The sequence below is a fragment of the Ambystoma mexicanum genome, chromosome 7q (assembly GCF_040938575.1).
Source record: "Ambystoma mexicanum isolate Mex_15411 chromosome 7q, UKY_AmexF1_1, whole genome shotgun sequence".
NCBI classification, from domain to species: domain Eukaryota; kingdom Metazoa; phylum Chordata; class Amphibia; order Caudata; family Ambystomatidae; genus Ambystoma; species Ambystoma mexicanum.
In genome coordinates this window covers 970,692,038-970,706,282 of record NC_090941.1, presented here as the reverse complement: position 1 = coordinate 970,706,282, position 14,245 = coordinate 970,692,038, and positions in this window count along the sequence as shown.

Sequence of the window (14,245 nt, the reverse complement as noted above, 5' to 3'; positions counted from 1 at the left end):
CATACTCCCACCCACACATTCAGCACACCTCCACCCACACCCCCAACATAAACATACCCTACTTACCTTCTTCTTCACGCTGGTTTCCTGCGGCGCCAGTTCCCTTTGACTTCCTTGATCGGGAACCGGCGCCGCAGGGTCCTTTCCTTTTTTTATTTTTTTTTACTGGGGCCGGGGGCTGCAGGGGTTTCCCCCGCAACCCCCGCTCACTATACTATACTGTAAAGTATAGTGAGCGGGTGTTGCGGGGGACACCCCCGCAGCCCCTGCAGTCTTTTTTTTTTATACTTACCTATAATGCTACCACCAAGGGTTCGAACTTTTGGTGGTTCAAACCTTTGGTGGTAGCATTTTTCTGACTTTTAATCCATGCAAACTTTTGGATGCGGTCTGTTTGACCGCATCTGTGCCTGAAGGTCTTGTGGTTCATTTAGCCAAAGTCCTGGCTGCCCCCTCGGCAGGGGCGAGCCGGGGGGAGGGCTCCCTGCTTTGGACATCTGTCAAGTAACTACGTGGTCTTGGGTGCATGCGTTTGCTAAATATTTCCTACCAGAATTCCCAGAAAATTACCAGAAACCAGAAGAAAGTACCCGAAAAATTGTCAAGAATTACCAGAAAACGGGACACTTGCTTTGTCAGAGAAGTCCTCCAGAGTTTTCTAGTGTATGTGCAGGTTTTTTCCTCTTTCCCGCCACATGAATTCTGCTTATGAGAGTGTTTTTCTAATGGATTCCTTCCTCCAACAGATTCCTCATCTATGATCTTCTATTTGCAGCACTGCTGTTCTTCCGAAACATTTCTGCCACCAGGGCCTGCAGCTCTGCATTGGATCCGCCTGACACCTTTTCATGCCCCCTGCCGACACAACATCAGGGCCAGTATATATTTTGCTGTACATGACTCCTCGCTCCATGACCTCGGTTCCTTTTTTCTGCCACGGGATCTGTATGTATTTTGACAGCACTAGAAGCACTTTGAGCTCTTGAAAGGAAATAACAATGTCGCTATGGAGTCTGTTCCACTGAAAAGGTATGGATCCTCGCACTCTAACACTATCTTTTGGAGTTCATGCATCAGTTAGGCGTTTGCTATATGATAAGTGATGGTGTGTTGCTGGTATTTTACAGGAACAAACAGGACATGCAGAGGAAGAATGTTAACAGATTGTGCTTCCCAATCATCTAACTGCGGTTAGTGAATGTGTTTTTACGCTTGACCAATAGGCTTGTGGACAATTGATGGCTTGTGAAGATTTCGAAGTTACTAGGGACTAGCAGTAATGTTCTCCTCTTTTATAGATGTAGTATTCATTATTGCATTTCACACATTACATGGGCTCTAGAAAAATAAAACTCCTGGACGAATAAAGTAATTAACTGAATCGAGGAGAGGTATTGAATATATCCCATTGTGTTGAAGCATTAATGGCTTCTTGTTGGTTTGTGTAGCAGACTGGAACAATTATCTACCCCAGACTCCTACAGTGAATATTAATGTGTGCTATTATCAGTCCAGCCATAAGAATCTTGCAAATCACTTGCTGATGAATGTTCAGCATTCTTGCTGGTACAAACAAACATGATATGATAGGTTATTTATAATGCGCTTAATACCCACAGTTTTCTAAGCGTGGGGGGGGGACTGACATGGAATTTTGGGCTCTAATGTGTACAATGAAGCACACAGTTAAATAGTGGGTGCATGAGTATAGAATCCAGTTCATGGACACAAATTCAGCTTAACTTAAGATGTGTTTATGATGAATGAAGCTGCCTAATTGAGCTGTTGCTTATATTGAGTAAGGCTTGGTATAGATTTTAAATTGTATATTATAACGACTAAGTCTTGACATTGCATAACATTTTATATTGTATTTGCCATAATATATTGAGAAAGGCTTGATATTTGTTTTCATAACTTGTGTATTGATTTTCAACAAAATAACAATATAACATAGCATATCACCATACACAAAAAACCCTCATGTTCCCCCCCGCCCACCTAGAGCATAGTATCCCACAAAATGCCATACCACTTTCCAATGTCTTTGCTTTGATCCATGAAGTTCTCGGTTGTGACTGGGATGCCATTCCCCGTCAATCCCCACACTCCTCCTCTGTAACCCATATCTTCTGGTATTTTTTTTAAGTGCCCCCCGTTCCTGTAGGTTTTCTTCTCCACACTGCAGCAGTGTTCTAGAACTATCTTCCAGACCCCCAGGGTGGGCATTTCTTGGGCACCCCATTTGGCTGCTAAATCCCTTTCGACCACCATTCGCGTGATGTGGATATGTCGAGAAAGGCTTGATATTGATTAAAATTGTATATTTTTTTGAATTGATTTGTTCTAATATATGTGATTTTATTCGATAAATGGGAGTCAAGATGTCTTTTATCTGCACACTTAGGTCTGGATCTTCAACAGTTCTTTTTTTTTGTGTTGTTTTCCCGGGTGTCTTTGTGGCAATCCTACTGTTAAAGGATGCCAGCCCAAATGCTGGAAATCCATACTCTGTACAGAGCTCTGCTGCTCTCGAGCTAGGTCCTCACTTTAAACCGTAAAATAAAATGCAAATTAAAATGTAGGAGCTAGCTGTGCCGCATAGAGAGAAGAGAGAACCCTCCAGATCCAGGGCTCCCATTCCACTATTTATTTTGCCCACAGACATTCTGGGTGTCCCCTTAGGCCAAATACATGTAAATACGTGTGCTTGCTGGTCATGTATATCCTTGCTCGAAATCACAATAGGTAGAGCCTGAAATGTATATAATAGTCCAGGGAGGAGGGTCATCATTATTGCCATTACTCTGTCCAGCCTGGATAGTTCCTGCTTTACCAACTGGGCTAAGTTGTGCTTACTTGTTGCCAAGCAGTACGTTTTCTTCAAATTACAGGACGATCCTGGATTTGCTTGAATCCCTGAACACCTGGTCTTGTAACATGGCGTCATTCACCGTCCACTGCAGCAATTTGCTTAAGTGATTCCCCCCAAGGTCTAACACCAAGGATACTGGAGCATGATCTGTGACCATGGCAAGGTAAATCGAGGTGGAAGAGGTGAGGAGGAACCGGAAGTGTGAGATCAAAAAGTAGTTCAGCCTCAAATAGCTTGGCGTACATGCGAATAATGAGTGTAGCACCTAGAGGCTGGTTGGAAATGCCCCCAGACGTCCAGATGAAAGTCCTTCATAGTACTGAGCTCGGAGGGCAAGGGTTTGGGGGGGGTTATAGAACCTGATGGGGCAGGCACCCTAGACTTGACTATCTCAATCAGCTGCCCCCCCCCCCCCCTCCTGAAAGTGAGCTATCCGTGGACATTTTTTAGCGTAAAACCCTCTTGTTGTATATTCAGGCTGTAAATTGAAAAGATGCTTAGAACTCTCTCCCCAGTTGTATATTCACACCCTGGAATCTGCCTTGCTTGTCCTTTGTCTCTCCTAGTTTCTTAAATATGAGGATTTTGCTCAGCAGGATCGGCAGCCCGTTCCTCTTGAGCTCAGCAGAGAAGGCAAAAGATTGGTGGCGGAACCACCTTGATCTGAGTTGCTTGCAGTCCTCCCTCAGTAGGTGGGTTTTCTGCAAAAGGGAAATGTCCGCCCCCAGCCCCTGAATCCTGTTCAATATACTCTTCCACTTCATGTGCGAATTTAAACCCTGAACATTTAAAGTCACACTTTAGATTAATATGCTTAAAATGCATATGGGGAGCTATTGGGGATGAAATGCATTATCTGTTACTGACAAGATATACCATCTGTGGGTGGTGCCTTGTATCGGGGCCCGCTGAGACCTCAACTCATGACCAGCACCTACCTGACCGAAGTATGCCGCCAGACCCTTGCCTCGCCCTGTCTCCCGGCCTGGAAAGCGAGTAATGAACCTTAAACCATGTAAAATACAACAGCATAGAAATGTGTCCATAATGTTGTTTTCGGGCCGCTACTGGGGCATACATTGGATGGATACCTAGTTGGGGTGCGCCTTGCCATGGCGCCAAGCCCATTAACTCCTCCAATAATCTCTTGGGATCGAGGTATGCCCTTTACACACCCCTCTGTCATTTATGGCATGGCTAGATCCCCTTGTCCTCTGCTGCCAATACTACGAGCTTAAGACATCAGCAGATTAATGCCTGTGTCCAAAGGAGAGGTTGTCTATCCAAAGGAGTGGTTTGGTGCTATTTCTGGACTGTGATAGGGAGTCATTGCTGCGTTCCTGTCTGTCAATTAAGGGGGTTCTGGTCTTGCACCTTCATTCCCTGTGGGAGACCACTCTGATTGCGCAGGATGAGGTTCCATGTTGTCCAGCATATTTATTTCTTGGAAGGGGTTCTTAAGTGTTTCTTGGAACGGCTTTGACCCTGGTAAATTGTTGAATCCCATTGTGCATAAAAGTGATCTTGATGGGATAGCCCTAGTGATAGGATATGCCCTTTTGCTGGAGCCAACCCGTTAGCGGCCTCAAGCCAGCAACGTGCTATGGTTCCTGGAGTCAGATCCTGTAAGAGCTTTAGGGAGATGCCCATACAGGGTATGGTATTCTGTGATCTTGCCCGGTGTAGAATCACTTCCTTTTGATATCAAGAAGTGTAATCGCACTAGGACATCCGAGTCACAGCCTTTTTTCTCTTTTGTCGATTTGAAAATACTCTGCGAGCTCTATCAATCGTCATGTCCATCGCCTGCGAGTCTCCCAATAAGGAGGCAAAGAGCGCCTCTGTATATTCTTCCAGTTGACCTCCTTAGGGACCCCTTGAAGCCTAACGTTATGATGCAAGTGATTCTCACCATCCTACAACTTCTCATCTGTCTGCCGTTGATGTTCCACCAGCACAAGTAATCTGCGTTCGAGGGTGTCTTGATTGTGGCAGTGGTTATAGAAAGTCTTCTCCAGCTCATCTACTCTTCTCCATTCCATGAACATTTTGATTAAGCTCTTGGCTGGAGTCCCTTCGCTCGTGTATCGATGTAGTCACGTTGTGTTTCAGCCCCTGAAGGAGCTGGGAGATTACCGCCTTGGTAGGCTGGACCATTCCTTTTCCATGAGTGCAAGCTGCCTGACTCGTGGGAGTGGGTGTCTGGCGGTTCTGGTACTCACCCCTCACTGTTTGGACAAGTCCTTGATTGACTATGTTGGCCTGCTGCCCTTAGACTTTGGGTGAACTTTGCTGGCTGACTGAGGATGACAACCTGCCCATCCCGAGAGCCGGCTTGGAGCTGCAGCTGTTCTGTTGAACCAGGCCTTGTAGGAATAGCAAATCCCCTGCTAAATGTAGGTGCAACGCAAAGAAGGCCTTGATGGAGGCTGATCTGCTCCTCCTATGATCAATGTTACAAGTTAGGGCCGCTCCTGATGTCTCCCAGGTGATACCCTGCTGACAACTGGTCGGGTAAGGAAGCGAGACCCCCTGCATGCCTCACTGGGCTGCGTGAGCTCTCACCGACCTCCTCTGGTGTTCCATTTGCTTTGCCTCCTCCTGCTGCGTGTTGGTCCCTGGTAGGGTTTGGAGAAGAGGGCCTAATATCGTATTCCTCAAACTGTGCTTGGGCTTCGCTTTATCCACTCTCTCTTTGTTCATAAGACCTTTTCCCTTCTTCCCAGGATAATTGTCTCCAGTCCCACTTTATTCTCCCCACAGGGTTATCTTGCTTTATGAACCTTTCACATTGGCTATCAAACAACGTTTTTCCTTGTATCTCGTCCTTAGAACTAGGACGAGTTTCACTCTTCGCATACTCTTGCCCCGGCGGCCTCCTGCTTTTCCCATTCTCCCCAGTGCCTTTATCTGCATAGGGGAACGTTGCAGGGCTCGGCTTGCACTCCCGTAGTCTTCTTCGTTGTCTGTTTTCCCATTCAGGCTTTTCGGCGGCATCTCGATCTCGTTCTCGGCTTCCCCTCTGGGTGCAGCTGTCTACGGACATGGGCGACAGAGAGCTTCTCGTGCTCCTAGCTGTGATGGTCTCATCGTCCAGCGTGCGTCTCACTCACCATGAGGCGTTAGGGGCCATGCCACCACCAGCTCCTGTATACTTCTCTAATGTTGGGCAACGGTTTCCCTGTTGCAGGTCTCTCCGGCGTCTCACTGTGGCGTTCATCGCCTATTGGAAAGTCGCAGGCTCCACGGATTGGCTCTGCTCCGCCCCTCCAAGTTGCAATCACTTCAGGGGGCTTCCCCTGTGTACCATACTCTCTCCTCTTCCTTCCTCCACTTCTCAGTTAAACACACATCTCATCTTAAATAGACATCCTCGTCTCTATAAGCCAGATATAAAGATCTTATATTCTTTTTCCCAGCAGGCAGTCCCATTCATGCAGATAAATTGGGAAATCTAGGGAGTTCCTCATTGAACTGGAGTACTTGTCCCCTAAGGGAGGGGCGGGCTGTCACTCCCAGTGAGGTCTCGCTTTCCTAGGGACCTTATTGCAGAGGGGCTCACCTCCCTAGCCTCAAAAGGGGTGGCTTCCCCTTGGGGAGACTGGCCTAATACCCTTGATTTTGATTTGTCACTCGGCCCTCTACCATGCTCTTCTCTCAACATTGGTGATGAGCAATGTTCATCAACGCCTTGGCGGAACCCGGCCCTGTGCCAACACAGCGCTGGCCAAAGGCTGTGTCCCAGGTGGAGGTCAGGACGTGCAAACTGCAAAGCGAAGGCTGTCGTAACTTTGGAGGTCACCCGATTGACACCTGGCATAGTGAGGCTAGATATATCTGGGGCACACTGTTGCCCATCAACAAGGGAGGCAGTGGCATTCCTCCAATTTTTGCCTGTCGGTTGAAGGACTTCATTATGGAGTGGTTTGATTGAGGATGAGGTATGTGGGAACTACCCCACCAGTGTTAGAATGGGCATGTGTGCATGCATGGAACCCCTAGAGGTGGTTCACAGTAGCCGGTTGGGATCCGGCAGTGTTGCTCTCCTGCATGAAGGACCTCTACCAATAAACTCCTTCTCACCTCTATTTGCTCCCCACCTCTTTTTTCAACAATTTACCACTGGCTACCATGGAGTAATTCATTCCATTCCCATGTGTTTATGTGGAACAGGGCAAAGTCTCTTAGATGTCAGCTATTAGGTTGTACTGAAAGTGCTGCCTAGAAGTTGAAGCAATTGGCATTTGAAGTTTAAAGACATGGGATTCATTCGAGGAGGAATGCATAGCCAGTGGGTGTTTGGTATATTTTGCCCTCCCATTGACTGCCCACAGCCATTCTTGTCTCTATGGCCATTCGCATCCACTACCTGCCTCTCACCACTCAAAACACAGACGTTTGGGATCTCATTAAGCTAGCTCTAGGCTTTTAAAGTTGTGTAAATGTTATTTCATTGTTCTGAAAGGTAATGGCTTGATTCCAGCTATAAAGCACCTCCTCGTGTAATGAAAATGTTCAGCCACTTGATTAATAAACAGTAAGTGTGCCGTTGCATCTCTTCATTGCAGGGAATTCCTGTTAAAAGCAAGCGCTGGCAAAGCCAACAGTTTTGCTTCTTGTATATGCCTTTGCCAGGCACTGCCATAATATGCCCAGGTACTGATACCATTTGTGAGCTTTTATTTTCAGGTAGTATCCTTATTGCAGTTCCTGGAAAATCTTGACCTGATGCCTACACAAAATTCATAACTGTTGGCTTTGTCAGTGATGTTTTTTTGTTAGATTCTGGAGACAAGAAACGGATTTGCTGAAGGAGCATTCTGCGTGCCTTTGGAGCTGTAAGGCTCAAGTCTTGCTGGAGACTCCTGAGATTTCAAGAGGGTAACTTCTAGAAGTGGTTTGGTTGGCAATTAAAGCCTCGAGTTGTAGAAGAAAACACTCCAATTTCTTCACCCTCTTTGAGTTCCGCAGCACAAATAGTACGTGTTGTCCTTCTCAGCAGCAAGAACCCCAAAGAAGACTTGCTACTTGTCTGATTTTGTCTTTTTTGTAGTGGTCTTCTTGTTTTCGAGATGAGCACTCAATTCCAATACTTTATGTACATGCCACATGAGGAAGATATTTGCTCCAAAATAGCAGTGATTTCTGCAGGGCTGCTAAATGTGAAATAAAATGCATTATTTAGAACATGATCGGTTGAAAGAACCAATGTTGCTGAGCATGCTAAAGAATTCTGAAATATGGAAAGAAAGGTATCGCAGTGGTCTTCAACCTGAATCTGTATGTTTTGGCCTACGATCTCTCACCACTGACTATTCTGGCTAGCGCTGATGGGAGTTGTAGTCCCAAACATCAAAGGTTGTCGACCAGTGTCCTATTGTTAAAATTAGATTGTGCTTCCAAGCAAGATTTGGCTCACAGGAAGAGAATATAGTAATTGAATGCCTGTGCTATCACAGATGGGGCCAGTCAGTCATGGCCGTACTCCAAAGGGAGCAGACCAGCCTGAGCTGCTAGGCCACATCTCTTGTATATTTCAAAAGAAGCAACCCCGGAAATGTGGCTTGTTGAGCCTCATCAGTAAGGCACAGATGGGCTACAGAACAGTGGAATGAGCACTTACACCCAAAGAGGAATTGCCAGTAGCATTTAAGCAAAATATAATGCACTTCTGATGACAGACGAAATGCAGATTCCCATGTCTGTAACTTTTCCAAAACAAATGTGCTTATTTTGTTATTTATTTAAAGCACTGCCGGTTTTGTCTGAAATAGCAACAATTGTTGAACAATGGACAGTTCATTGCGCTAGTAGAACATCACCCAAAAAATAAAACAACCTAAGGGCTGGATTGTTTAATTAAAATGTGTAGCTGAGCATGAATCCCATGACTGCATCTTTACTGAAGAGCAACGTTCATAGACATATGTTCATCTGCTAGTGTCCATTGCCGATAACCAAACAGATTGCAGGCATTTAATGGACTTCCTCACAACGTTGAAAAACAAACAAAATACAAAAAGTATCCCATCTTTTTTCCCAGTACACTTGATTAATTGCAATAAAACATTTGCTTAGACCGAGCCTAGAATGTTATGGCTCAAAATAGCACCGATATAGGCAAGTAAATATTCACAATAGACAAATGCAGACCAGGGAAAGATGGGAGCCATCTACGCCTGCATACGTGAGAGGGGTGTTTGTTAGCAGATCAGTGCCCTATCCTCAGTGTCAGCAGAGCATGGATGGGAGAACATCGGACAAGCTGACGAGCAAGCCCAAGGACATAGCCTGGCTGTCAAGGGAGGTCTGCCGGTGAGGGCCTGTGCGCATGCCAGAGGAATGAACCGCTTCAGGAACTGCCTGAGGAGATGCACAGCCGACGAGACGGAGTACCACCTCTTCTGCGACTGCACCTATGCCAGAGACCTGATGAGGGACGTGTCCACAGAGCCAGTGTTGTATGGTTTGCTCCCACGCTCACACACACAGTAGGATATCCAGGCCTGTTGGAGAATCCTGTGCTGTTTTACAAATGCGCGTCTCTTTTCCAGGAACCACCTAATGGTGGGGAAGAAAGAAACATTGACCGGATCCTGATACGGGATGATCCGCAGCCTCTTGAGGGACTTCGAGATCGATGGATCAGTGACCAGGAGGAGTGCGTAATGTGTACTTTAACTAACCAGACCTTTTCCTTTCACAGGCAAAGGTCAACAGAATAAGATTGTCTGCCTGTGGTCTTGAGGATTCGTGAGACTGATGAATAAAGTGGGCGATTCTGAAAGTGACTTGAGTACAGGTTTTCTTTTTGTCTGGGGTCAATTCTGAAAATGACAATCTAGCATATCTGAATGGAACAATGACCCCAGACAAAAGAAGAAACCCTGTACTCAAGTAAACCCAAGGTACAATCAAAGCCCAGGAGTTGTGTAGAGTGTCCCTCATCTGGCCCTCCTACCTTTACTGTGTCCCTCGTGTCTGATGTCCCTCCCACGCCTAATTTGTAACATATTGCCCTTGTCCTCAACGCCAGTCTTTTTCCTAAGGAGTTTTTGCAGAAGGAATTTTTCAGAAGATTACCTGAAACATTACTTGAAGGGTAGCCAAACATGAGCCTGCTCAACACAAATGCAGGTCAGCAAGCAATTGGCTAATTACCGCATTGCAAATGCAGGTGCGTGTCAGTAGATGTGGCTTTCATTCTATGCAGAATTGCATTGGAACAAATGTTTCTGCCTGAACTGCTCAGGTGTTCTGAGATATTAAACCTTTTCCAGTGTATGTAATGTTACTGGGATTCTGACTGTGCAGCTCTGCAATTTGCAGGGTCACCAGGTAGGTTTAGGATTAGTGAGGGAAGAGGGAGAGTGCAAGATCGCTTTGCTGTTGTGTTGATGCGTGAATTTTGGAAGTACCTGGGTACTGTGGGTAGGTTTTTTTTTTCCTACATGGTCTAGATCATAGGCATAGTGGCCATTGGGCCAGATGGAACGCCTCGTCTATCCATGGTGCTAGGATGCATTTGGATAATTATTTAGCACACCAGTGACAAACCCTTGCATTTTGATAATGGTGTCAATGTGCTTCATTTCAACTGGCATGCAGATAATAATGTGTATATGTCTAAATCGTCTAAAATACCACTAGTTATTAAAACACTTAGTAATAGGAGGCATCTGGAATATATATAAACATATGTATATATTATATGCTTTAATCCTTCCAAGGTCGAATAACTGATTACCATTGCACTGATTTATAGTACCACCAGTTATTAAAGTGCAGAGGAATCTGGGATATATGCCAGATTCCGCTTAGTTGTAAGCACTTTAAAAGCTAGTAGTATTGTTAGGCAATTGCCAGATGGACTAAGCACTTTAATAACTGGTGGTGCTCTGTCAATTTAATGGTAGTCCGTTAGTTGACCTTGCAATGATTAAAAGCTGAACCCAACCTGTTTCAAATTTGTGAAGTTGAGGTTGGCCCCATGTGGAAGGCGAGCAGTTAGCTGGTGTGCTGTCCACTCGTCCATGTTGTTGAGTGACCAGATACAGACCCATCACAAAGTGCATAAAGCCAAGACCAACGTGCACGTTCTCCTGCGGGAAGCACCCATTTGTCATGACAGGCTCCTGGTGAAACGAGAGAGGAAAGTTTAGTTGGGGCGTCTCCATTAGTTGTCATTGGGAGGTCCTGCAAGAAGTGAGGGATAGTTGGAAGGAGGACTCAGGATACCGCTGGGAGCATCTAGTGGAAGAGCATGCAGCTCGAGGAATAAGTCAAGTGGCCTCTCATCTCACATGTCGTGATTTCTTCACATGGTGGAGCAGATTGTTATCTGAAATCATTCGAAGTGAAAACCATAACGATACAGACAGGGGAGTTGCTAGGTCTGGAAAAGACCCGGGGCTAAGCTGATGTCAGAACTGTTGGGACTGGGGGCTAGCTAGTCTTTTGGCTGTAGCTCCTGAGATTCCATCCGGGGCTACAACCAAAAGATCAGGGGCTATAGCCCCCTTAGCCCCCCCCCAGCAACGCCCCTGAATACAGAGATAGTTTAATGCAGAACGATAGTGGAGAGGTACATTGTTTGTGAGCACGGAAAATGACCAAAGAGTCGATATTCACTGTAAGTAACTTCCCTAATATATCAATTTCAGAAAGACAGTTTCTTTTTTTAAACCTCTCAGAGTTCCTCGAAAGATGTTTTTCCTTTTAATGTGCCCATAGTTTTCATGTTTTGGGTTGTTCTTTTTCTAGCTTCCCACCTGGCGCCAAGATGCCTTCAAGGTTCCTTGATTGTTTAATTCATAGTTATGCGGGTAAACTATGCAGCTCTTTGCCGCTCTCCTCTTTGTTCGTTGGACATGTTGTCAGTTGATAAACCTGTGGGATTATTGTGTCACCACTAATGGAAGTCTGAGCCCTTCTATTTCTGAGCTGTCAAACCTCAAGGGGTGGTGAAGGGGGCATTTCTATGACTCTATCCCACCAATGAAGAAGCAGTGCAAACTGAATGCCGCAGTCAGCTCATTTAATAGAACCCAGTCCAGAGAAGGCTTTTGAACTCTCTAGTTTGTAAATTCCAAACCAGTGTTTGCAATTCTTTACAATAGATCACCTTTTTTCTGAGGTTGTGCACAGATTCATGTCACCCCAGGTGAAGGGTCCTTTTGACGCCCCCTTCCCTGGCATTGGGTACACATTTGAGGATTTGGGGGCCACAATGGCGCCCTCTGGTGCCCCTCTGATGTTGACAGGAGAGGAATCTGCTTAGAATGTTCTTATTGTAACAACAGTCCAGCCCTTTTTCTTTGCTGTGGGGCCTTCTCCGCCTCATGATAAAAACAAATTGTTCTCTTTTGAAAGTCTTTTTTTCCACCGCTCTCTGGTCTAAATTATTTAAATGGAGTGTTGTCCCTTTGATGAAAAAGCTGCAAATGAATTATATTTCGCTACGTTTTAAATCATTTGTTTGATTCCGCATGAGTAATCTTTTGCCACTACTACAGCGCAACTAAACCTATTCTTATATTGCTCTCCTCCCCGGAGATTTTTGGAAAGACAAACGTTTTGACTGCAAGTACTGCACAGGTGCACCTGTCCTCTCGATAGACTGAGGACGAGGATTTAAAAGTTGTGTTGCTTGAACCAGGGTGATGAGTCCACCTTTTTGATGCTCTGCGGCCATTGAAAGTGATCTTCGGGTTCGTGCGGGAATCTAGGCAGTGACCTTGGATCTAGAGTATGGGGGATTCATGTTGCAGGCATTGAGTTCTGTTTGTAGTATCTTGAACCGATTCTGCTCTCTTCTTAAATCAATCTGATTTGCTATGTTTGAAGTAGACCTGATGATCCAAGGACGCTACCAGGGGGAATACTGCTTCAGCAGACGGCGGATTCGCGAGGGATTACCTTATCTGCCCTTGCCCAGAGGAGCCAGCAGGCAAAGCCTGCCCTTAAAGGGCGATCTTTAAGGGCTTTTGTCATCCCGGTCTGGGCCTCAGCACTAATGCATTAGAAGACCCATGCATCCGGATCCAGACAACATCCAGAAGGCCTGTGCTCCACTCACCATTACACCAACCAAACTCTGCTCCATTTGAATATGACCGCCGCGGCCTCCTCCACGTTGCCAAGGACGCTACCATGGGAAATCTTATGTGCCCTAGCCCAGAGGAGCCCGACAGTGAAGCGGGCCCCCTTGAAGTTCAGCTTTTAAGGGCTTTTGTCATCCTTGTATGGGCCAGGAAGGTCACAAAATGATCAAAGTATCCAGGTATGTGCAGTACCTATCACCCGCATTACAAGACTTAACTTAGCAGAGTACTTGTGTGTAAAATTTGAGCCCTATGTTCCCAACTGCCTATTGTGGTCAGCTTCTGCTGGCTTGCTGTACGTGGCTTCCTTTCGCCGCTCTCGGCTAGGGGGGTCGTGCTTTTCTATCACAGCAGCACAGTTATGGAACAGTCTTCCATCTGCTATGAAACTACTGTCCAATCATCTTGCCTTCCGAAAAGCTTTGAAGACCCATCTCTTCTGAATCACCTGCTATGGCTCTGTTGTGCCTTCGTGTTCTAGTGGCTCTTTACCTTCTCAACGCCAAGATGCCTTTAGGTGACCGTGCGCTTTAGAAATAGCCATAACATAACTTACACTTTGTGACTATCAGCTTCTGCCTAGACAGCCAGTGTATGCATTAATACTCTGTTTACTGTATCTTATAGTCCCTCACCCGCTTCGATGTGGTTCCTCTCCAATGCATGACTTTCCTTGATTGTCATGTTAGCATTATACCCCACTGTCTAGAGCCTCCCTGACTTCATGGCCATGATGCTTTTGATTCAATCCTTGATACCGCTCCATCTGGTAACTTTCAACTCCAGTTTTCATCATACCCCGTCCTTGCTTTACTGGTTTTAATCAATTTGCGATGCAACTTTCAGACTTGACCCATTAACCTCTGTGCTTTAGCTGCATTTTAATTTTTCTGTATCCCACTTACTCTGACCTGTCTGCCCCGTGATGTTGTTAGAACTAAAGTTACCATGATAATACTGCTCCCTTAGCCTGCTGGGTCCTTTACAACAATACTGTACTCCGACCAACTCAGTTAACGGGGCCCGCTCAATCTTTGTCTCTGCATATCTGTTTACCTGATGTAGCCCCCCCCCACCACCACCAGGTGGTGTGACTTTCCCAGATTGTGCACCTACTCTAATGTCTTATGCATTTCTTTACACTGGCAGTTGCCCTCTGTACCGTGAGGCATGGCTCCGCCCAATTATGCTTTAACGATCTACATTATGTTTGCAACCTATGCGTGTTCATGGACTTGTATTATCTCACCTTGCACTTATTGTAACT